Source organism: Bombus huntii, chromosome 12 (assembly GCF_024542735.1).
Source record: "Bombus huntii isolate Logan2020A chromosome 12, iyBomHunt1.1, whole genome shotgun sequence".
Taxonomy (NCBI): domain Eukaryota; kingdom Metazoa; phylum Arthropoda; class Insecta; order Hymenoptera; family Apidae; genus Bombus; species Bombus huntii.
In genome coordinates, this window is record NC_066249.1 from 4,708,187 (window position 1) to 4,732,758 (window position 24,572).

At 42.6% G+C, this 24,572-nt stretch overlaps 2 long non-coding RNA genes across 2 annotated transcripts; one reads left to right on the forward strand and one right to left on the reverse strand.

The window, feature by feature from the left end:
- Window positions 1-5,786: 5,786 nt before the first annotated feature.
- LOC126871777 (uncharacterized) lies at window positions 5,787-23,302 on the reverse strand. The gene is made up of 5 exons (XR_007691734.1): window positions 22,991-23,302; window positions 22,765-22,892; window positions 8,715-8,926; window positions 8,450-8,593; window positions 5,787-8,307 (listed from the first exon to the last, which is right to left on the reverse strand). It is a non-coding gene; the product is annotated as an uncharacterized LOC126871777 (long non-coding RNA).
- LOC126871782 (uncharacterized) lies at window positions 8,939-12,896 on the forward strand. The gene is made up of 3 exons (XR_007691739.1): window positions 8,939-9,134; window positions 9,388-9,528; window positions 9,707-12,896. It is a non-coding gene; the product is annotated as an uncharacterized LOC126871782 (long non-coding RNA).
- Window positions 23,303-24,572: the final 1,270 nt, after the last annotated feature.

The window sequence follows — 24,572 nt, forward strand, 5'->3', positions numbered from 1 at the left end:
AATAAGTCGGAAAATTATGGAAGAAAATGTATCCGGGTGTGTATTTCCAGGCGAAATCATTCGAAACATGGTGAAACGTTGCGAAATTTGCGGGAGAGATTGCCGTTGGAGAGGACGGGAGTTTACTCCTGTTTTACGTTTTATTCGGGGAACAAAAATAGTGGAAAATCAGAGGTACGAACGCAGGAATTAGTGGGCCGTGGCTTGGATGCACGAACCTGAATTAAAGCTGACGTAATCGAGCTCGCGGCTCGGATGCGTACGAAAAAAGAGCGACAAGTTCGACGCGGATGCACGGACCGGTTCGAGTTTCAAATCCACTTTGACGAGGCAAAAGCGATTGAACTGCGACGGAATGCCGTGGTTTGATCGGGCTGTCGGATGTATACCGATCATTCCGATACATTCGATTTAGTTGGGCGTGCGAGCAGACGTTGCCCGCAGCACACTAAGCAGATAAAATAAAGGTAAATTTATTTCGCACGGCTTCTTCGTCCCGGAATTTTACGTCCAAACGCGCCCGTTCTGACGATTAATTAACGGCCGATGTATCCTGACGCGTTTTCCATTACCGAAACCGTTGTCCCAGCTTCCCGTTGTTATTCGACGACAGTTTCGAATATAACGCACGTTTCGATGCAGCTTTGACAAGCTTCGCTTTTAAGGATAATTCTCGCGACACCAGCGATCTTCCGATCAGTTGGAGAAGGACACCGATCTTTTCCCACATTTACCTACGTTTCACGTAAAATGCTGATAGATGAATCTTGTTCGATACACGCGACGAAAGCGTCGATCGGCATACATATAGCCGTATCACTGACGGAAGTAAATAGATATTGACATTACAAATGTTGGTTATTGGTCTAACAGTTAGCGGTGTTTATCGAACAAATTGTTCGTACAAAACACTTTCTCCGTTCCCTGTCATATTTTACTCGCAATGAACGTTTGTCGTCGTTTCATCGATATCACAAACACGCGAATAGATACTTTTCTGATCGTCGATTGGCCCATTGTAGAAGTTCAGCAGCGCATTATTTTCTTGCAAATGAATCTTTTCGACCACGACAATAGCGCAATTTGTTCGTTTCTCCTTGCTCGTCGCGTTCACGACTGCAAACGACGTTACAAATAAATCGATCGCTTGATTAACGTTTCATCCACGTGACAGATATTTGATTTGAGTGAAAGGTGAAAGTAATTCCTTGATTCTCGGCCTGAGTCAACGCGAATCGCGATATTTCAACGAAAAATTTCAACGAGATAGAAACCGCCGTTTAAAAACATTTTAATGGCTGGCAGCTATTTCATCAATTGGTTGCTGCTAGTTTTGAATAGAAAAAGAAATCAAATTCATCGCGTTTCTCGTAAATTCGAACACGAAAAGAGAAGAAAAAGAGAAAAAAGAAAGGAGTACGTACCCATGAATGCCTGGAAGGACAAATTTCCAAAAAACGAATCGATGGATTCGATTTAACCCGACCAGCGAAAATCCTGTTGAAAACAGAAATATAAATATCGCTTAACGAGAAGAGCCTTAATCAAGCCGTATTAAATTTGTTTCGTTTAAAGACGATATCATTCAACGTTCTCAACAGTCAAAGCAGGTGCTTGATGTTCGAAATTCCCTTGGAACGAGTGCAATTCGTCGGACGATTCGTACAGTTTACGTTCTAAACGGAACCAAGATGTCGATGAAGGTGGGAAACGTAATAGTTTCGACCAATTTCCAAGTAGGATGAGCTCGACTCGTACGTTTGACCGTGTTATTTAATAAATAAAGGTGAAGCAGTCGAGGAGGCTAGAATTATGGACGAAATAAAAGGGCTTTCGTCGGTCAGGGAATAAAACCGTGTGCCAGGGACGGTGTAGAAAAAACGGTAGGTTGGAAAAAAAGAGAAAACTAGCGAAGTGAACGAGCTGCCTGGAAAATATCTTGGCCACACATACTTAGGTGGTGAAGGTGGCAAGAGCGCGGCTTACCTCGCGGCATGTGGTGTACATACATACATATATGCGTGCGCGAGCAGGCCGGCGCGAAAGGGTTGCGGCAAGACCGTAAGGGGACGAATGAAAACCGAGCGAGCCGGAAGACTGCTCGTTATGGCAGCTTAAAGTGTTCGCACTCCACTCACGCGAAGCTCATTAACGATCGAAGAGAAGGAAAAGTGGAATAATTAATTTCTCTCGCTAAAAGGACGAGCGCCGACGAACATAGTTTGTCAGATATAATTCAGTTACAGTCTGCTACCGAGGAGATTCGCGCCGCGTTTCACAATCTTACGTCTTCCGCAATTTCTTCGTGTCTTTTCGAAAATTTTTAATCTCGAAGGACTGTCGAGTTAACGGGAAATTCACGAAAATCCTGAACGTATCGCTGCCGAACTCGGAAAGGTTAATCGCTTCTTAGTACAGCCATTAACGAAGATAACGCGATAAGAATGATCACGGTATTCGCAGGCAGCTTATACAATATCGCTTGGATCTCAACGACCGTAAAACGCGGTCTAGCGTGGTAATTAATTTACCACCTTTTGAGACGGTTGGCGCGATAATCTCTGTATTATGTAAATCGAAGCAACGGTTAACAGTTTCGACTCGTAAAACATTTATACGCATACAGGATCGTGGGTAATAGCCAGACTTATCGTTTTAACGAAATCAATGTCGATATATTCGTAACTGGAATCATGGATGTGCGTTGGCAGAAATATTGAAAAAAGAAGAAGATGAAACCTTCGGAAATCGCAAGTATACACCACCGACGCAACATTATGCAGCTTCCATCTGCCTATTTAGCGATCTCTCGTTTACCTAGCGGAGGATTGAATTTCGATTGAATTTCCGCTTAATTTCGAAGCAACGAAACGTGAACAGGAATTTTGCGATTAGACGAATACGAGTCATGAAGCGGTTGATAGGCGCTGAAAACTGAAACGTGAGCCAGTATCGTATGCAAAAGACGTGTAAATCTAATGGGAGAAAAGAGCCGACGCAATGAACGGATTAGGTGCCGAAACGTAGGTTAAGATTAAGGAAACTGTTTGACAAACTCCTTAAGACCGATGAAACATGGTAACGTGGTAATTTCATTCTCTGACAATAAGTTACGATTAAACTCGTGCACGTGCAACCTTATTTCTGCGAGAATCCGAGCGAAGTTTGGTGAACTGACGGTTGTTTAATTTAACTGAACTATACAGATAAGACTTGCCTTGAGAAGATGCCAAACAAAATTATTCTTTTAATTACGCAAAAAAACTGTTCGCAGTTTTTATCAACAGTGGAGGAGTTGGTCGAGATTTTTACCACAGAGGAGTTCGTTGGTAGCTGGCTAGATTTAACTTCTTTCCCTCGCCTTCGTCTAATCCACTTTACGTTAAGTAGAGTTTCGACGGACATCTCTCCGATTCGTTTCCTATCTCCTTCGTGTTTCAATCGGTTCAGCTCGGACTAATGGCGGTACAGCTTTGAATCAATCGTTTGATAATCACAGAGGAAGCCGTGTCACCTGACCGATTTCTTTCGGTAGATAACGTTACTCGATTATAGTGGTTCAATCGTCTTTGTTTATACACGTTCGAAAATAAAATTGCATATCTTATCGTTAATACGACGCTGATTAATAGTTACGTTTGCCATCTGAGATATTAATATTAATACAAGGTTCTCGATGTCGGAAACAGTGAAACGAAGCATTGGCCAAGTTGAGCTGGAGGATGCGAAGGGGGCGAGACAGCGCTACGAGCAAGGCGTAATTAATGGCATAGCCCTCTGTTTAATTCGATCGAAGAAACCTCAGTCTGTCGGCAGCCGAGTGATTCGCTCGGTTAAGTAATTTCGTGGTTGACGACCGTGAATCAAGGCATGGCTATTTTTTGCCCCGCTAGAATCACTAGACAGTCATTTCCACTTTTAATTAACCGACTAGATTCCTAGCTAGTAGAACGTTTCTTCGACCGGAAGAAGTCTTCGTCCTTTGCTTCAAGATCTTTCCGCCGTGCAATTTACGAGTTTACAATGCAAACACCGCTACTCAGCTGCTATTTCGAAATGTATCTCTCCTCAAGGATAAGTAGCAGTTCGACGTAAAACGAGAAATCTCGTTAAATATCGGTGGTAAGCGTTTTAATGTTAAGTGTCACTGCTTTTTTTTCGTAGTATGCGAGTATTTTATGCCGGTTAACGAGCTATCGATTCTCGAACACGCCAGTATTCGTCCTTCGTAGTTTTCCGATCGTTGCAGGAAATCGCGTCCAACGAAGAAAGTAGAAGCTCTTTTACGCGTATGGTTTTGTACACGGTCTCCTTAACGGGGGCGTGTTCCGCGATGTTCGAGAACTTTTTCGATCGTTTCCGGCAACCGACTACGCGGCATTTGCTACCAAGTTTTTGCAAATTACGAAAAGCTAAAGGGACACGAAGGATGAGACGTCGCGAACGATCTCAGCCGGATTATGGGCAAAATATTCCCGAGGTAGGAATTCCCGAGCGTACGTCCTTTCGCCATTTATCAAGAAATATCTTTATCGCTTCGGCGAGGCAATTTTGTCACCATGTTGCTTGATCTTTCGATCCTCTGGTTCGAACAGAATGGCGAAACAGAAATGGATTACGAGAACAAAGTGAAGTGTCGAATCTGCTTTTTTCTCCCTTCTCTTTTATTCACCAGCCCCCTCCCGCCGGCCTTTGTATCTTCCCAGAGTTCCTGCGACTGTCGCTTTAAAAGTGCCGGATAAGAAGAAAAGCTTTGGCATTATGGTAATCCGGTAGCTTGTCGGACGACTGTGAGCTGCGACTGGTTCAAACGATATACAGTTTCATTTTTGCGCTCTCGTAACAGATAGGTCGGATGCTCAGAATCCTCTCGATTCGTTACTTTACAACATCCTTTTTCTTCCCTTCGTTAGTCCGTGATCAAAGTTTGTAAATTGTAGACAGGCTTGTCAATTTCTCGAGGAAACAAATCGCTGAAATTCATTCGTGTTAGCGATATAAAGTGCGTAAGGCTGAACGAAAGCCTTTTCGTTAAACACAACCGAAGATGCGGTGTTGAATAATCCTGTTAAGCATTTTCTTCCAGCAAATGCATTATCTCTGTGAAACTTTCGTTTCATAAAGGAAACAAAGTAAGGAAAAATAAGCTTGAAAACACGACTCAATTTCCTTGCGGTTAAATTCGGACGGCGTACGTAAGTTAAAACGAATCATGTTACAGAAGCGGTTTACACGGTGTGCATATGAGAGATAAAGAATGTTGGCACGCAGTGCCAAGCACTCTGAAAATCCAACCAAGATAACGACAAAGACTGAGAGGAAAAAAGCACTGAAATATACCATCTAATCTGAAATGAGCCCGCGCGTGTTTTGCGTAAGTGACGTAACCAACGTAGGAGGAGTACACAGGGTGCGACAGTTAGTCGTATTAGCGTGACTGGCGAATCTTTTGCTCGTGATTCGAAATTCCGATGAAAGGAGACGCGCGATGAACGAAATACCGATGTCTCGTGACATCGCTAATTAAGTTGATATACTATGACACAGTCGAGTCTTTAAAACATGGAAACTAAATATAACTAGAGCCCTTTAAATATATCATCGAAATATGTTAGCGAAAATGGAAACTATCGCAGGTTCGTTTTTACGAATATTTTCGACCGACTCGTTTCAAAACAGTTTTTACGAAATTTCTACGTAGATTCAGTTTCGTTGTGTCGGTTATTTCATCGGGTATTTTTCAAAAGATCTTCGAATCCGGGCGGCAAGTAAGATCGGCCACCAGTCACTTTCAAGCCGGCAGTTTGTGTTGAGTGTTCACCGTCTGCGTAAAGCAACCACGTGAATTTTTCAATTTCGCTTTTTCCCCGATGTTTTCCCCTCGCCGTCCACGGCAAACGACCGTTTCTCTTGACCTTTCAGGCAGGGCAGAGAGAAGTGGAAGAAACTGGAATAAATAGGCTTTCCCTTCCTCTTTGCAAAAATGTAACCCAACGCGTAAGCACTGGTGAAATACTCAAAGGTTCAAGTTTGTCGCGTCGCGGTTAAGCTACGTAACCATTTCACCAGGTCGAAACGATTTTGATCAAAGCACAATCAAAGATTCCGTTTTTTTGCTGGCTTTTCTTTATAAGTGGACCTTTTGAAATTCCTGTGACAGTTTTTACGTCCGTTAAACAGCGTTGGATCGTCAAAGCAAACGTAACGAAAACAAAGAGCCGTGCAATCTGACCATTTCGAATGTCTACTGAATCTAGCTAAATTACAAAAGAGAGAGAGAGAGAGAGAGAGAGAGAGTATTCTAAGTTTTTTCTTTGCGGCAGGAATATTATAGAAAGTTAAATATCACAAACATTGTTAATACCTACATGGAAACCACACAGTGGTCCAACGACGAGTGTCATTGAAACGTTGTAGATTTAGCGAACGAGGAATTTCTAAGTGACATCTGGGAAATTGTGGAAATCAGCCGGAGATTATAGCAGCACACGAGCTACGATTTATCGCCACATTGTTAGCCACCAAATTTATAAGGGTAGCTTGCTACAGTTCCGAGTGACCCGGCCGCAGGAAAATCGATAGTGCATGCACAAGGTTAAAGTAGGCTCGCTGCGCTTCTGATTGAAAATTAAAATCTCTTCTCCTGTATTTTTCGATTCAGCAAAATAAATTGTAATTATTCGGACGAAAGTGTATAACTCGCTTAATGAAAGTTCAACCAACGAATCAGATTCGTCAATTCGCAATTTGTTTGTTATATTGTCGTATTTTGAGACAGCTTCACACGTATTCGGATTCGATAAATTGTTTCATTCTCATTTTTTATTTTTTTTTTTTATTTTGTTAACGAATACCATTGCTTCGTTGAACAATGAAACTATGAAATCAACTCAAGCCTTGATTCACTCCGTTGTTCGTCATTTATCGCAGAACAACGCAACATAGTTATATTTGGTAAGTTGAAATTACGAGGATACCGCGAGTTGGAGCAACGCACCAGCCGAATTAAGATTCATCGATGAAAAGTTGGAAACTTGGACGGTGCATCATTCGTGATGTTGGGTCGCGTGTTGCGGGAAAGGATAATAGTGGCGAGCGGGGCAACAGTGACGTAACCGCACGTACGTCAATGCGCGATCTTCACCACGGTCTATAATTTATCGCGGCGTTAACTGTCGAAGTTCGGAGCGTGTAATCTCTTCTAGTCGAGTAGGAACGGCCGGCTATCCGCTGTGATAATCCGTAAACGCGTGGATTCGGAGGACGAGTTAGCGGCTTCTCTACTCCACTGCCACTGGTCATAAAGAACGCGCGAATCGTTCGAAGAGAATAACAGAAAGAGGAACATCGCGTCGTCGGTCCATTTCGCAAGACGACAGAATCCTGCTGGTTACACATCCGGCATATTCGGACTTAGGCAGTTTGCCAATGACGATATCGATCTTCGTGCAAGATCCGACGAACAGAGAGGTAACGACGAATAGATTAACGGCGAGTTCCGGATTGGGACAATTTGTCAAGTGTCGGAACATATGACCGCCCGTTCATATACGTATACAGCCTCGGACGTTGCCAGTGCAGCGCACGTAGATTTCGTTGAACCCGAATATACAGTTCGTTCGAGATCGACACGGAGACGCCTAGGTGAAAAGAAACACGTATACAAGGCTATAAGCAAAGGAATAGGTCGAACAGTGGTTGTATCCGACGATACTCGACATATTATTGAATTGGAAATTTATTACTTTAATAGAGACTGGAGTGGGCGCGATCATAATTCAAGGCAGGCTGCGAGTCCGGCAGGCATAACTACTAGAAATTCCGTTCTTCTTTAATCCCCTTCTGAGCTGACAACCCTTTCCGACGTCCCGCGCTGGACCGCGATGTCCTCTCTTTCCGTTCCCTCCGCTCTTCCTTTATTCGCAGAGCCTGCTTTCGTTCCGCTTCTCGAACCGAGCAGATATTCCACCGAGTACGAGAAGGAGAAGATCCAAATGATTTAAGACGCGCTCCAACCCCGCGACGTTCTACGAAAAAATATGTTCCGAGAAAGTTCGTCGTGCCGCGAGAGGCATATTGTCTGGGATGAAAATGGAACGAGGAATTTGCCAGCTCCTCTTGTACCGAGTTTCGGGAGTGAGGACTTGTTCGGGCAAACGAGCTTGCTATTTATGCGTCCTTGGAACTCTTAAACGCTCGCAGCTTTCGTACCTTAGCGCCGCCTTTAACCCGCGGTGGGCAGAGGTGGCCGTGACTTCCAAGAATGTCTTGCAACGAGGCGGAGGTTCTTGTACTCGCGGATTCCATCTGCAATTTCTTAATGGTAATGATGATACAACAAGTAACGATATTAGCAATTCGTTAACATGTAAATAATAATTATAAAATCATGGAAGATAAATATGCAAATATTGAAATATATGTATATATATACATAAATTATAATTACGTTGACGAAACTAATCAAATGAATAACAAGTATGTATCAGCGTCGTGTCCTCTTTAGAACTGACGGCACGTGAGGCCGAAAATTTAACGTCGTGGTACCGCACCGACCATGGTGATAAGGATGATAATGATGTCCTAGAAGGATCTGAAATGGGGAAAGTAATGAACCTTTTGGCTGAGGATAGAGTCGAACAGATCAGTAATGTAAGTATAGATATATATTTTCCCAGAACCTGTACAGAGAAATTTATTTACAACATACGTACGTTCACGTATTACGAATTATTATACTGCAATAATATCCTCTTTGTTATTATTTCCGCTACTTTCTCATCAATTTCACTTGCCCGAATAAAAATTCTTTCCAGGAAATTATTTTTCTCTTGAAGAAATTCAATTAGAATCAAAATGTTAAACATTTATTTTTTATGATAATAGTTATCGAGTTGCTTCGTAAATCCCATTGTTGACAGAAGTCCTACCAGCAACGTATAAAATATTTATTTTACATATAAAATGAGTGGAGGGGGAATCGAAACTTTCTGACCAGATTGGGAGTCGGGGGGGGGGGGGCGCCCTGCGGTGCATCAAGGAAATAATATGTGTCGCCTTGCTTAAGACGTGTCAGTGTCGCATATCGGCTGTGTATGATTTTCATTATACCACATTCTGCTACTATTTACACGGTATTATTAACTTTGTTTAATTAATTCGCGTTTATAAAATGATTTGTTGAATATCATTACGTGATTAAATAGTCTTTGCAAGTTTTCTTATTCTTTCTTCTTTGGTCGCGCATTTAGAGGTTAGAATTACCGGTATCTTGATCATTGCCTTTTGAAACGAAGATTGACAATGAGTTCGCTTATTGTTTCATTTCAATCTAATTGGTTTTAATTCTATGTATCCACCCTTAATTTTTGTTCTTCTTTTATACAGATTAGTGATCGATCGCGAAGATGACGACTTTGACAGAACATAACTTTATCGTATGAACGTCACGATGAGTTATGGTTAATCGATCATTATCATGGAAATTTGATTCAATTTATTGTAACAAAGAAAGAAAGAAGTACGAAGGTATGTATATTATTGAACTATCGATGATATGTGTGATAAATGGCGTGATTGGCATTTAGTTTACGATACAATATTCATTACTCACAATTCAATATTTTATTGAGAAATCATACATGAAAGTATAAAAGAAACTAAAGAAATTTTTCAGTAACTTTTATCCTCTTTTTCATACTTTCAGAGAACGTGTGTGATTATGCGCAATGCGGTCGATAGAATCAGTGTTTATTATCATCAAGTTGAATTAGAATTGTACGTGGCGTCGTAATATTCGAGTCAGAGTTTGCCGATTGTCAAGTAAACGACTACATTGATAGTCTTTTCTTTTCCTTTTGCTTTATATACATCTATGTATGTATGTATAATCTCATTTCTAAATATTCACGTAATGCTTCAAAGTCAGTGCTTCTCTCAAGAGGATTCAACTTCCGCAGCTGATCGAAAATGTAAGTGCTTTGCATACTATTTTTTAATTTATATTATTCCCTGTATTTTTCATTCGAATTATTACCAATCGAAAGACATCGTTCGAGAAATAATCAATATTTGTTTTCCTGCCCAAGTAACGTCTGAAAGGTTTGAATTTAAATTATAGGATAAAAACGATTAACTTGCTTTAGACGTTAGAGTATTATAGTCTCAATTCCTAGATTTCAAGCTCGTAATTCGGAATTATTTTAAACGTTCATTGATCAAAATCTTTTATGTCACAAACACTGTATTTTTAAGAAAACATTGTAGTATTTCGTATTTTTCTGCTGTACATTGAGTCGGCAATGTTAAAGTAGTAAAACGATAAAGAGGCTGTAGAGTAGCCGAATTGTAGAACAAAAAGAAGCATCGAACGGTGTCTATTCTAGTTAGTCCGCCGCATAATTTCTACGGCTTGGTGTTACCTTCATTATCTCCATTGTTATCGGCTTATACGATCACGACAAAAGGGTGAACGCCTCCCATCGTTCGCCTTCATGGCGATAGACGTCTGTCAACGCTTCCTCCACCTATCCTATCGTCGTCGACGTATCGCAATGACGTAATTGTGCGGAAAAGCGTCTCGTTAATCAAACGTTACGCATTACAAGAATCGATAGTTGTCTCCCTTGAGCTTTGTTCCTTTCTTGCAGGTCAGATCTTCGTCAGATCAGAACGATCGTCAGAGTTTCGCTACATAGAGCACACGGTTATCGTCCGTTTCTTAGCTTATCGTCCGTATTTCAGACACGAGAGTACAACTTTACCGTTACTTTTCTCGCTTTTCGGAGAACGAAAGGGGCGATCGCAACCGTTTCATCCATGATTATTTCCACTTGCATCGTTTGCCCTCACACGGTTGTCGAGTCGCACAGGTCCACGTATATATGCTGGTTTCCGGCTAGAAAAAATCACGCAAATATTTCTTGGCTAGCAATCTTGTTGCTGTGTCGTTGGAATGGACCGACCGAATGCACTGGCCATTCATGCAGGACTTCAATCGATGAAGCGAATATCGAAAACGTTCCCCTGTGTACGTGGACCGAATTGATTGAACAAGCGCGCGCACATATCTAATTTACGTGCAAGCCGGGTGGAAGGCTGGAAAAACGTCGCGGACGTTGTCGATGAAAGTAACCAGTTGGCGAATGGAATTGCCTTGCTGTGCGCGCTTTCCTTTCTGACCGGTCAATATGTACCGTCGTGAAAGAAAGAAACCGACTAATGAAAACAGTTTTACGATTAATAGCTGTAATTTTCCGTCGACAAGGAGCCGCGCGGAACTTGGTTAACTGAACGCGTTCAACTTCTGCCAGTTTTCTATCTTGCGATAAATAGAACGTTACGTCGCCATTAAGACGAAATTCGAGCGGAACAGGGCAGAGGTGGAGCAACGCGACGCGACGAGAAAGAAAGCTGGAGAGAAGGATCGTGGCAGCGCGACTGTTCGAAACAGAAGAAGAGACAAGAAGGACGGTCTCTCGTGGCTGTACAATTGAGCCTGAAATCAGGCGAAATCGAAAAATTAATCGAGTCGATTCTTCGTTGAATAGAATCGATATGAATTCTCTTGGATTGGGTTTTGTGTCGTCTTCGTATTTTCAGTTTTTCTTTGCAATCCGAGCTCTCCATTCGTCGCCGACGAGATAAAGCGATGCCCCAAAAGAGCAATTTATCGCCCTCACGCCTCGCTATCGCCTGCTAATTATTCCCGCTACCCTGTCGGAACAATAATGTTCTGTAACGACGCTTTATTGCGAATTACGCGTGATTTGTAACGCACGTTCCGTTACCGCTACCGTTGCCGGCAAATTAATTCTAAAATCGCGCATAAAGAGCATAAAGGGAGCCATTAAAATAAGGACAACGCTGTTTGTTGCCTTACCGATGACAATTTAGTTGGTATTTGTGCAAGCGTGGGAATTAGCTAAACAATCGGGGCGAAAGATTTATTAGTTACGAGGATATGTTTGCGCGTATAAAATTGGGACGGTTAGACTCGACGATGATGCATCAAAACGTCCAGCCATTTTTCACCGTTCCTTACAAACTCCGGAATCGAAACTCTGTTTTCCACGGTGCTCGTTTGTCTCGGATTTTCTTCAGGCTCCTTGGCAAGTCGTTAACGAATGTTCGAAAAAAATTTTAATCATTTTAGTAGATTAGACGATGGGGTTCGTGCGACGGCACAGTCAGCGTCCAGCGGTGCTGACCGAGTTCACGATCCATTAATTTCTCCCTGGACGAAGCAGATTAAACGGAAAGAAAGAGATTATACGCGGATGATTAAAATCCGAATGGACAAAGACGAGACGCGCGGGCAGATGTGACCGAATGCGGCGCAGCGTGTGCGTTCACCACTAGCCTCGAGGTTTCCACAGCTCTCCGCAATAACCGGTGAATTTGCTTTTAGGTAAATTGTCATTTAGCGCTCACCGCCGAACCAGAAAACTACCTTCGCAATCCGTTATTACCCACCGGAAGTGAATTACATCTACTAATTAATTTACGAAGGTGAATCTGCTGCGGTGGCGGTCGTTATATCGATCAATAAATTGAAATTGTGAAAACATCTTGCTATGGCCGCAATTAAGATTATTTGTCGAAACGACAATGCGAATTAAAGCCAATTCCGATAATTTATCGTTTGTTCTCTGTTGGATGGAACTCGGTTACCGTTTTATTCGTAGGGTGATCGCGTGCACCGAGATGCGCGCGAGGAGAGAAAACACGATGGACTCGCGAATACAAACTCGGATTACGTACACGTGTACGGGAAGGGAATACGTCGAAAAAATTACGGTGCAGGTACTAATTGGGTCGTATAACGCGCAATTCAAATAATTTCGCCGTTCATATTTATCGAATGTCACTGTGTCGCTCGTCACTGTGAAAACGCGCATACAACAATGAAATTATACCTACCGTGAAATATCGGTTGCAAACTGGAAACAAGTCGATTTCGGCGATCGTTCGCGGATTTATGGGACTCGTTATCGGCGGGTCGTTTGTTCTAACGGTTATGGAAAACGACCTCGTTCCGATAGTCCCGACTAGCAAAATCGTGCCAATCTGTAAGCGATCGGGGATTTTCTGCCAGGCAAAATGCTCGCTAACAGTTATTTAATGTTAACAGTACCGTGTTAGCGTTAAATCGGATTTTTCTACTTATTCCTTTAGGATCCTTGTCCAAAGAGTTTGAACAACGTCGGAAGATACGCTGGCAACTAGCAGGATGAAATCATAATTTATAAGTTTAATCGATATAGTCGTTTGATGTACACAGTTTGAAAAACAAGTAACAAAAGCGTCGGTTTTTCGCGTTCAATGAATATTTTAACGCCACTATGAATAAATTAACTCGGAGTGGCGTCGTATCGTTTCGTCGTTTTTCTGATTTTATACGTAATTTTCCCGTCCAGCTTAACATTAATTTTTTATAAACTGTAATTTAAAACGGTTATCGAGCTCTCTTCAAAATAATCGACACTCTTAATCCCTATACAAGCTTTCTAATTACGAATCCGTGAGAATTGGTCGCGGTTTACTCACGAACGATGATCCACGTACTTACTTGTTTCTCTCGTAAAGACCTAAACTCTATTTTATTCCCTCTGACCTCTACTCTCATCGGTCTTCTTCTTTCTGATACACAGACTAGGTTATAAAAGAAGAACGATAGCAGACGAAGGAACAAAAATGAGAAAGTAAGTGGACGGCAAAGTAAATGGAAGGAAATAGTGTGCACAGAATGGAAGAAGGGGAACACGATAAAAGTAAATAAAACCGATAGTGTCCACGTCCTGCTGAGAATGTCGGGGTGTTGGTAGTGGAACTGGCTAGGCCATGTTTTATTAGAAACCGTTCTCCTGTCTTTTGGACGCCGCCGTTCAGCTTTTTCTCTTTCCTCGTTCGTTTCTCTCGAAAGCTTTCCATTCGTTTATCTCTAAACCAAACGATCGCAAACCACCATTATTTCCAATCAGTTTCGATTCTTCGTCTTTTGACTATAATAGTCCTATAAATTTGAAATCATAGCGATTCGCGTGTCCAGTAATTTCTATGCATCATCGAACACCGCTATGCCACGTTTTTACTCTCCTTAACGAGCAGCAAACTTCATTTTTACCACGCGAAAAACACCACACGAGAAAGAATTTGTTCTACGGACTTGACGTTCGCTAATTCTTCGTTGTAAACTACGCTTTCTTCGAACGAGTTATTTAAAATAGGTAACCGCGTTTAAACCGCACAAGTAACAGCGATTAAAGCAGCGATTACGCCAGGATGCGGGCTTTGACTAATCGCATCGAATTTTTATATTCGTAGAAAAACCTTCAAATCTCGTTTTTCTTCTTTTTCTTTAAATTCGTACGATAGTGGGTAGAATTTTACGAAAGTCGAACGATTCCACCACATTGTCTTCGAGTTACGATTCGTTAAAAAGCGATCCCACAGCGCAATGTATCCAGGAATGTTTACATGTTCAGCAACGTATTTCGAGCGAAACAACGATAGGTCAAACTCGGACAACACCAGCAACTCAATCGGACCGTGTTACCAGAGCCATTAGTTGGTCTAGCTGAACTTTACCCTACACTAATCACGTCATTGTCCGTTGCATTTCGCCGTGACAAACCTGCGTGTTGTTACTCGTGCGAGAAAAAAAAAAAAAAAAAAGAAATCAACGATTCGATGTAAAACAACGATGATTTCTTCGATCGATCTATCATTGAGAACGAATAAGCGTTTTCCGTGAGAAATGTTGAATTTCTCGCATAGGGGCTAACGACGCGAATAACAGGAACGGATAACCTATGGAAAACAATAACGTCTGGATCGTTGGCAAATGTTGCTGTTCAAAAGATGGAGAAAAGCTAAGGCCGGACGAGCGCGTTTCCGTTTATGGACGCTTATCGGACAGCAAGTTTGTACATACATACAATTTCATCGAATCGAAGCGAGTCGAATCGAACTAGAGAACAGGTAGGCACATCGACTGATAGAACCTAATAACGGTCGCAATATCGTGGAAGCAACTCGACGAACGCCGCTAGGATCCAGTCGGAGGCGGTGGACCGAATAAGAGCTTATCGATCCAATTTCCAGGGATCAACCGGTGAGAGAGTAGAACCTGGGCGGTACGCTGCTGATCACGACTGGATTAAGGACACCTTAAGACTTCGGCACGCGTCTTCTCGCAACCGTAAGCCGCTTGCAACCTTGCGAAGACCGAGATGGGGTACAGCCGCCAATGCAAGCATGACCCCTATAATCGTACTAAGAAAGATTTTCCGTTCAATTCCACCTTGTCCCTCCTTTCCACCCCTTCTTTCTACCCGGCTTTACGTCCGAACAATTTATCCAACCTTTGTTTAGCGTAATCTTCCTTCGACATTTCGATTATCGAGATTGAATCGAGGCTCCGCTGTCATCGTTAACAGGCTGACGTATTCGATGTCTTCCCGCTGATACTTGTTTTAGAAACTTCCGATGCTCCGAGAGGGAAATTATGAAAAAAAAAGAGAAATAAAAAGAGAAAGACACTGGATTCGCGAAACCATTAAATTTATCCGTTGTCGGTTGGATCGTATCAGGATTCCATCGATCGTTAAATATTCCGCGATGCTTAACCGGTGCGACGGAATCTCATCCGCTTAACAAGTATTTGGCTACGAACACGGTGACGATTGTCACCGTGCCGCGCACACGGGTATTTGCTCGTCACTGACCGTGTTACAACGAACAATCCGGCAATCCACTTGGTCGCGTCTGCCATTTGTAATCCACCAGACAGTCTATAATTTTTCAATCGTTGGCGTGAATATAGAACGACGCGTCCCGTTCGATGTGACTTTGCCGTTTCGTAATTTTGCCCCCCCCCCCCGCTTGTCATAAACGAACTGGAAGAGGCTACATGGACGAGTTTCGATAATTGAAATTCGCATTCCGCCAGTCGCTGAACTGCTACTTTAACGCTGCCGTAGCTGCATTCGACAGGCGAACGACGAACGACGAACGACTGACGACGGTTTGTCCTCTAGCGAGGGTTACATAAGCATGACACATGTTTTTCCGTGACAGCAAAGCTGCGAGTATACATATACGGGTCGCAAGCACCGCATGACAAGAAAGCTTTCTGCTGGATAGGTTTTCGCGGCAAGAAAAAGGTTTCCTGTCGTTTCCGTGGATGGTCGAATAGTAACGGTGGTATGCACGGCTCCTACGATATTTTCGTCATACGTCGAAACCGATGTGTGCCGAACGGACGAAAAGCAAGAGACGATGTTCGAATAGAAACCGTGACAGCGAAGGAAAGCACTTAAGCCATTATACGACATGCATGTAAATTTTATTTTCACCACATGCGTACCATGTTTCAACTATATCTTACTTCCTTTCTTAGCTTAAAAATATGTGTCACACGGTCGGTGATATCATCATTGCGAAGTTATTTCACAAATTGGCCGAACATTGATCCTAAGTGGACTTCGAGTGGCATTCGAACGACCACGATTCGACGTTCTTGGAACGATCTGAAAAGAATTTGCTCAACGACCTCGAAGGAGCATTTTTTTCAATTTTTTATCCGGTTATCATTTTTCACGATTCTCTTATCTATCGCGGGATTAATAGCGATCATAGATTTTTTAAGACGACAATGTCGATGAAGGAAAGAGCGTTTGTACGTTGTCGATAAAATTGCATGAATGGCCGATACATGGAGACGCATGTTAGTCGGGTAAATAATGGTTTTTGATTGGAAAATGTCATCGATGCCGCTGCATGTTCGTTAAAAAACCACACTTCCGTCGTCTCATCTATTTTTACATCCATTGGCTGAAAAGTTCCGTTGCATCCATTTTGTCACAAATCGAACGGTCGTCCACGACACCATCGCTGTCTGTTTGTGTTTGTATCTAACAACCGTGCGGCACGATGTCGCTCTCAAAGCGATGAAAAAAGAGACAATGCAGGTGAATGTCCAAGTGCGGTGCTTTCCTTTGTTCGCTCGGCAATCGTGAAATGGACGACGCTGGATTGCAGCGCGAATTTACCGAGTTGAATTAATGTTAAACCCGTTCGAACATCGATTCGCGATGGATGGTTTGATGGGTCGTCTATCGAGCAAATCGTGAATGATAGATCGTTAAGTTATCCGCTCCTTGATATTTTGATTGACCGAGATGAAACCCGTATTTTCGATCGACCGGCCATAAATGCAACGATAAGATGCGAAGAAAAATTTTCGACCGAAAGCAGCGGACGAAATCGAAAGGAAATTCTTCGATAAAATTCAAAGATCTCGAAGATAACGTAATTGAATGGAAAGCTCTCGAGGAATAACCGCGTAATAACGGAAACATTAAAAAAATCCAGTCGTTCAAAATTATACGTTCATCTCGTCAGCAAACGTACCTTCGGCGTAAACTCATCCTTCGTATTCTATTTTCGCTCGGTCCATGCCACAACTCAACGCGCGTATATGCAAAACTTGGCTGATTTCTCTTTACTGTGCTTTTCCTTTCTTCCCTCTGCCGTATCTCCTGTAATACGTTTTACTTTATTCTTGGTCTTTTTCTATTTATTAGCTTATTTGTTTCTTTCATTAAGGAACCCATTCGCCAAGGTATTCGCTTTATTCCTGCTCGTTCTTTGTCTTTTATGTATTTTAGTCGCGCGATTCCTGTTTTAGTTCTCAACGCAAACCAGCGGGTTATCTTGTTAAGGTGTTCACCTTCTTTGCAGCTTTCCTTTGTTTCATTTCTCGTTTTCATTTCTATCCAAGGTATCAAGTTAACGCTTTCTTTCTCTTCCAGCGTTTCCTACTTTTTCTTGTATTTCACTCTACGACATAAATATATAGGTACATAGCTATTCGTTACCGCGTACATTTAATGTCTCCTTGTCGTGGACAATCGCTTTAAGGATTTCAAAACGGATTACCTTAACGATGTAATTAGACGTACGTCCAGCGTCTTTGATCGAACTTGTTATTTCTTTCCCTTGTCGCATGAATTCTCCGTTAAAGAATTCTCCTCGCTGGTTTTTTACTTTCCCCCTCCTTTTCGTCCGTTGTTCTTATGCGATTCTCCGTAAGTATAATAAGAGGCTTCCAACACTTTGAACACGCGATAAAACCTTTCGTATTCACGCAAATATTATTCCAATTCGCAGATCCTCTCACTCTCTGTTTCCATTTTTCTTGACCATCGTTTGTTCGTATTTCTCTGTCCCGATTCGTACAGGGCACCGCTACGATATATTTTCGCCGAATGTATATGCTTAACTCACGTCTCGCAGGATCCGATCCCAAGGGTGTGACAGACGATGAAAGCGAGTAGTCCACGATTCGCGTGATATTGCATTATCGTCGCGAATGCATTTCGGTTGGTAATGCGTATATCGGGAGATCAAGAGCAGGATATATGCGCGAAACCACGGGGCAAACTCTGTCTCTTGCGTGACCTGTGGTGCTCATTATCGAGAATCGCGCATACAGCGACTATTAACCCGTATCTCGTAACGCGATGATGGTGTTAAGCATCCCACCGAGAAATAACAATTTACCAGGATTCAAGGAAATATCTTGGTCAGCATTCACGTCTCGGCTTAAAAGATTTTCCGCGACCGTTCTAATTCCGTGCGAGTTGACGGCACGCGTTAATGTACGTCGTGGAAGTTTGCCCGGCCTTTTCACGGCGTGGAATTTTCAATTTAAACTGGAATTCCGTACGGTAAGTCTGGCGTCGGCTAAGGCCACTAAAAGTTTATTGCTAGCCCTAACTGGGTTTCCGGTGAATACCACTATAGCAAACTTAGCCGCATACGCGAACCCTAGCGTCGCGTATTACCGCATGCACGCGTGTCACTCGCCACTCTTACGTGGATTAAGATCGGATAATCCCGGATTTCGGTGTACCGTGTCGTACGCAATACCAAGTCCGCGTTCCCCGTTGAAAGTCGCTTATTGGCACAGACCAGTGTATCCATCGCGGCTGAACTTGTCGTTTTTTCCGAACCGAATTCACGCGATCATTTTATTAAAGCGGTCGCGTAAACTCGATCTCGGTGCGACTTTGAGCCGATATTTACGAACGACCGAGGTTGACCCAGATGTCGTCTATGGAGAAGCTTACGCGAGCGTTGCCCGATTTCCAGGCTAAGCAAACGAACGTTCTATAATTTTAAGGGATCACCCGCAATTTTTTTCTTACGGAAAACGAGTTATCGTTTCGGTTACGATTGCAATTCCACGCTTTTGCTTCGCCCCTGTTGCCTCGTCGTAAAGTTAGTCGAACCAGGACGCGATACTTGCCAGCACGGCGTCGATAGAGGAATTGCAAATGATCGATGAAAATACCTCTTCGCGGAAAGTTGGTGCCTTGACTTTTCTTCTACGCGGTTATTGGTCGCGAATCGTACATCGTTAAAAAGTCGGGTCGAACGCTAACTTGACCGGAATTACCAAGACGTCGTAATTAAGGAGAACGATTGAAGTCGCGATTGAAAGAGGAACAAGAGGAAGAGTTGCGTGGCTGCGGACGCAGAATGGAAAAAAGGTTGGGAATTTTTCGGAGCTGAGTTTCGCAGTGAAAAAGCGACGGTAATATAAAATGCATGCATGATACACGTGCTTTCGTATGTGAGGTAAGCTTATGCCTCGGGGAGAATGACAACGTCAGAAGTGGAGACGTGCTTGCTTGCCTGCTCGCATTCCCTTCGCAATCCGATATTTTCGGCTTTAATATTTACACGCAGAACAAACGAGTCAGGAATTCACTGGTTGAAACGAATCGCAAGGTATTCTCCGACACGGCGTGTATCAGGTTTATGCGAGTATGTTAAATTCTAGACTTAACGGAATTTTCTATTATACGATACGTACATACATACGTTCGGAGCATTTAGATTTCAACGAGAGAAAACGAACGTCCGAATGGAAAGTTTACCGTTTTGTAAATAAGCGAGAGGAAGCAACGAACGAATAGCAAAGGTGAAGCATGGAGAGTTGGTCATTGGAAAAGGCAGAGGACCCAGAATGTGCAGAAGGTTAATTGGTCGGTCAGTGCTCGAGGGATCCAGGGATTCGGGGATATGTCTGCACACATTTCTGCTCGGCTTGGCAGCCGTTTCTGCGGTCGTGGTGTGAACTCTCGCACGCGGTCGCTACGGCTTTGTTTTATTTGGCGGAGGGCTGCGTGGCTTCGTGCTCTGCCTACGGTATTGCCGTGACGACCGAGAGCACGCTAAAAGTCTCGTTGACATCGTTCTGACCAGGACTCGACGTTGACCTCCCGGGAAAACTTGAAAAATGATTATTCCCTGCTACTCGCTCCATCGGGAATCCCTGCTCAACATATTTCGAATATTCGAATCCAATGGAATCGTATTTTTGTTCGGAATAGCGATACCGATTGCTTTTCTGGCTTGGCTTTTATTGGTCGAAAGAATAAAACACAACCTCGCCTGATCCTCGTATTCTCTTTTTTCTTCGTAAAGTTAGGGTACGCTAGCGTATTTAACGGCTGAAAGATTTTTACGAAATTCCGTCAGCGACAAATATTTAGGTATACGCGGTCGATGTTAAATAGAATTAAAGAAAATCATTTTATTCATTGCGACAAATGTTAGCTGTCGACTGACTCTGATTTCAAGAGAGATAATTTACCATAAATAATTGCCATAAATATGTAAATCGTGGTCGTTTACGATATTCGGTCTTCTTTCCGTGTTTTTACGTTATTACCAACATCCTCGTTCGAGCTCATTCATTATAGATAGAATTTTTGAATTGTTGTTGTTCGTATCTGGCGGTATGACGAGTTTCAAACAATTTTGTAATTTTTCATCACTTTTGCGTATCAAAGTGTGCGGTGAAAAATGTAACTATTTCACGTCTGCGGCAAGAAAAGAAAGCTCATCTGGAAAATCGATATCGACGTTCTTGTCGTTTTACAAGTAAGTTTAATGAAGCATATTGGCAATGTCAATCGTAGCAACGCAATCAGCATACGCTGCGGGATACGAATTACTGATAACCCAGTGCATTCCGAATCATTAGTCACATACAAGGCTTCGTATTCAGTTCTTCGCGTCTGTCATCGGCAGCTGCAACGATGCTTTCAATTTTTCGAGCTGCACGTCGAACGAAACGTTTCGACAATCTTTCCCCTCTAAGCAACGTTTCTAAAAAGTTCCACTGAAATTCGAATGTTTCCCAATTCGTGAACACTCGTTGATGGCGCGTTGTCTTCTTCGAGATCATCGATCTTTTCTTCGATTCGCTAATGAATCCCGGTTATTATGGTACTACCTCTGATAGTAGTCGACGATACACTACGCTCGAGTTCCAGGCCAGAGAAGTGGATTTCAATGTTGACCCAAAAACCGCGAATGACTGCGCGTAGTCACTCGGAATGTGACGTGGACGTGAAGTGGAGGTCAATGAAACAAGGTACGGAAAGGGTGGATTAAATTCAATGGGATATACGATACGAAAGGATTTTTAATAACGCCAAGGTACGATTGAAATTTAATAACTCACCGAGCTTCGAGTTTGCGTTCATCTTCGTTACATCACAATGGCCTTCGATTTCCCAAGTCTAAAGTAGAAACTCGTTACGTAAGATATTACATATTATGTCAATTAAACAAGCTCCACGCCTACGCCAAGTTTCTCACTTGGTATAATTGCGTAACTTGCTGTTAACGAGTTTGTTAGTATCTATCTCCTTAGTTAAATTACACGTATGTACATATCGTATAATGCAACGTATTAATTGCTGCATAGACGCATAGCATTTTCTCATCGCGCAGATTCAAGTGAAATTTTTCGTAAAACGAGTTAGAAACGGTGCACCTTGGCGCGATCAAATTGCGAACATTTTGTGCGATTTCTTAAAGCGAAACAACGTACTTTATGTGTGTTATATCTGCTAAGTAAGCTGATTATTTAGAACGTCCAGTAACAGAGCATCCATGTGCCGAGATAAAAGCACAGAGATATTATTCGATGGCAAAGGTGCCCTCCCTCTTCCTCCCTTCCTCCCTCTATGGCGTTAGGATTCCAAGTCTTTGAGAGGAAAAATCAATTTGCTCGATTCTTTTTATCTCGAGTTTTTTCCACCCTTCCACTCCCTTCGAAATATGAGGGCGACACATAAAATGCACTCTCTTATCCTGAAACCGTTTTCTACGTCCGGGAAAACCACCTCGACGCGACGACACGCAGCCTTTGCACGTGACACCGTGCTTTCACTTGACAAACGACATAGATGACCTTCTTGAACCGTGAAAATGAGAAAAGGATTACAGAAGATCGTTGCGTCTCTTTATCGCTCTGCCGTGAAAATGAATTCCAACGCCTAGACTAGACGATAACATCGAACGCCGTTGTTCCACTAATTCAACGATCTACCAATTCGTCTACTTGTTCGTCCCACCGTATACAAATACATTGCGTATAGCTCGCGATAACGTAAAATATTGTCGTCGTCATTGCGCGAGTTACAATACGAGACACTACACGATACGCGATATTTTAATTAATTTATTGATTCCAGCAATAAGGTGGTGTTCGTATTATTCGCTGTCTTTCTTCAACACTAATATCTCCTCTGCTCCATAAAATACAAATTTCAAATTGTATATAAATTGAAGCGCTATAAACTCGTTCGCACGTTTGAGTAGCGCGTTCGTCAACGTTATTGCCAATCGTGGTGAGCACATTCGCGTATTTGTTATCGATATATAGACGGAAGCGACGTACCTGTAACCATTTACGACGGTGTAGTTTGCGCAATCTGGCGAGATATTGATAACGAGGGTCTGACGATAGTTTTACGAGGTTTTTCCTGACGCGTTGCGAATGTATATGAGTTCGTCGAATGGATCTGCAAAGAGCGTTAGATAAACGTTGAATAAAGGGAAATGGTTGTTGAATAGTACGATCCACTGTAAGCACGGTAAAACGACCAAGTACTTTACTTACCTTTCGCGTTCTATAGCAACTTTTTCTCGGTGCTGGTATGATTTTCATTTTCATTGGCTTCGTCCGAGTGCCGGTCTGTCGCATAGGACATGATGATAGAATCATAAAAATAAAGCTGCGAGCGTTAAAAAACAGACGATTAATCTTGTCTAGATATTTCAGCGAAGTGACGTCAGTGGAGTGATTAATACTCGGCCGATGTCAACTTAGTTCCGTTGCACGACGAACTCGGTGTGAGCGACAGGTATCTATGATTTCCCGAGGTATCACCGCGAAACGCCTGACCTCTGTTCCATTTCGCTTTCGGTAATTATCATTATTCATCATAACTGCCATGCTGGACTACAGTGAAAACTTTATAAACAAGATGCGCGTGAATACACAGCGAATTGATTAGGGTCTGACGCGAATCGAGGATACGTACGACCGATAGCGGCCATTCATTCGATGTTATTCGGTCGAGCGTACGAGTCATGGGCACGAGCATTAATCAAATTATTTTCGAGCGTTGCGCGATTTAGCCGACGGTTACGACAAACACATTTTAATGACCCGGGTTCGATCAAATTTAAGCCGAATTAATCGTTGAAAGGCAGTACGAACACCTTTATTGCGTTGTTGTTTACGCTGCTGACGCTATTCCTGGTTTTCGACCATTATAACGCTCGCGCTGTTCCTTTTTATCGTCATCGATACGAGTAATCTCTTCCCTAACGTTCTTCATAACTTCTAATTTGATCTGTTTCTTACGGTCGAATATCTGTTTAGTGGTAATTCTGAAAAAAAAAAACGATCGAACCGCGTTTTGTTAATTGACAGAGGAAGAAAATTTGTTCCTTGAAACGTCGAAAAAGAACGATAACGATTTTCAATTCATCATCACGTTTGGTCGCTGGTAGAAAGAGCTGCCGTTGAAACGAATGCAATTTCAATTGTAGCAAGCATTTTTCCAGGAATCGACGTTTCGAAAATATGACGGTTAATCAAAGTAATGGCAGTTTTTCAAGTCGTCCGTCGCTGACTGCATCGCGCTGCTTTCCTCGAATTCATGACACAGACGCGGACTCTGAAAATTGGAAATCGCACTCCCCTTGATTACTGGACTAATAATTGACGATCTACGTAGAAAACCACCGTGATCGAACGGCCGGTTTAATTCGGTTCCCGTAATTTCGTTGTTTTCGCGGTCCGTTTGCCACGACTGTTCAACCGGCAGCACAAAAAAATATTTCGATCGGAAAAGAGAGATCGATATCTCGCGACTGATACCTATCCGACCGGCTATCGCGTCGCGTCCACCGGCCTGAAAGTTTAAACAGCTTGCGCGCGTTATGTTAATCCCCTTTATGCTAACTGTAATTAGATTTTCAGCGTCATTCGTTTTACGCGATGCTCGTTGTTTGAACTATCGTGTCCATGTCGAGTTGCGTATATAAACGAAATCGATTGATTCGTGAACGAATCTCGTGTTCTCGTTGCCCGTTCATCAGTTTGTTTGTAAAACCGTTTACTGCCGCATCGCACGAAACGACGAATAAGAAGAAGGAAGAGTTCATTTGTAATCACCGGCGCAATCGGTACT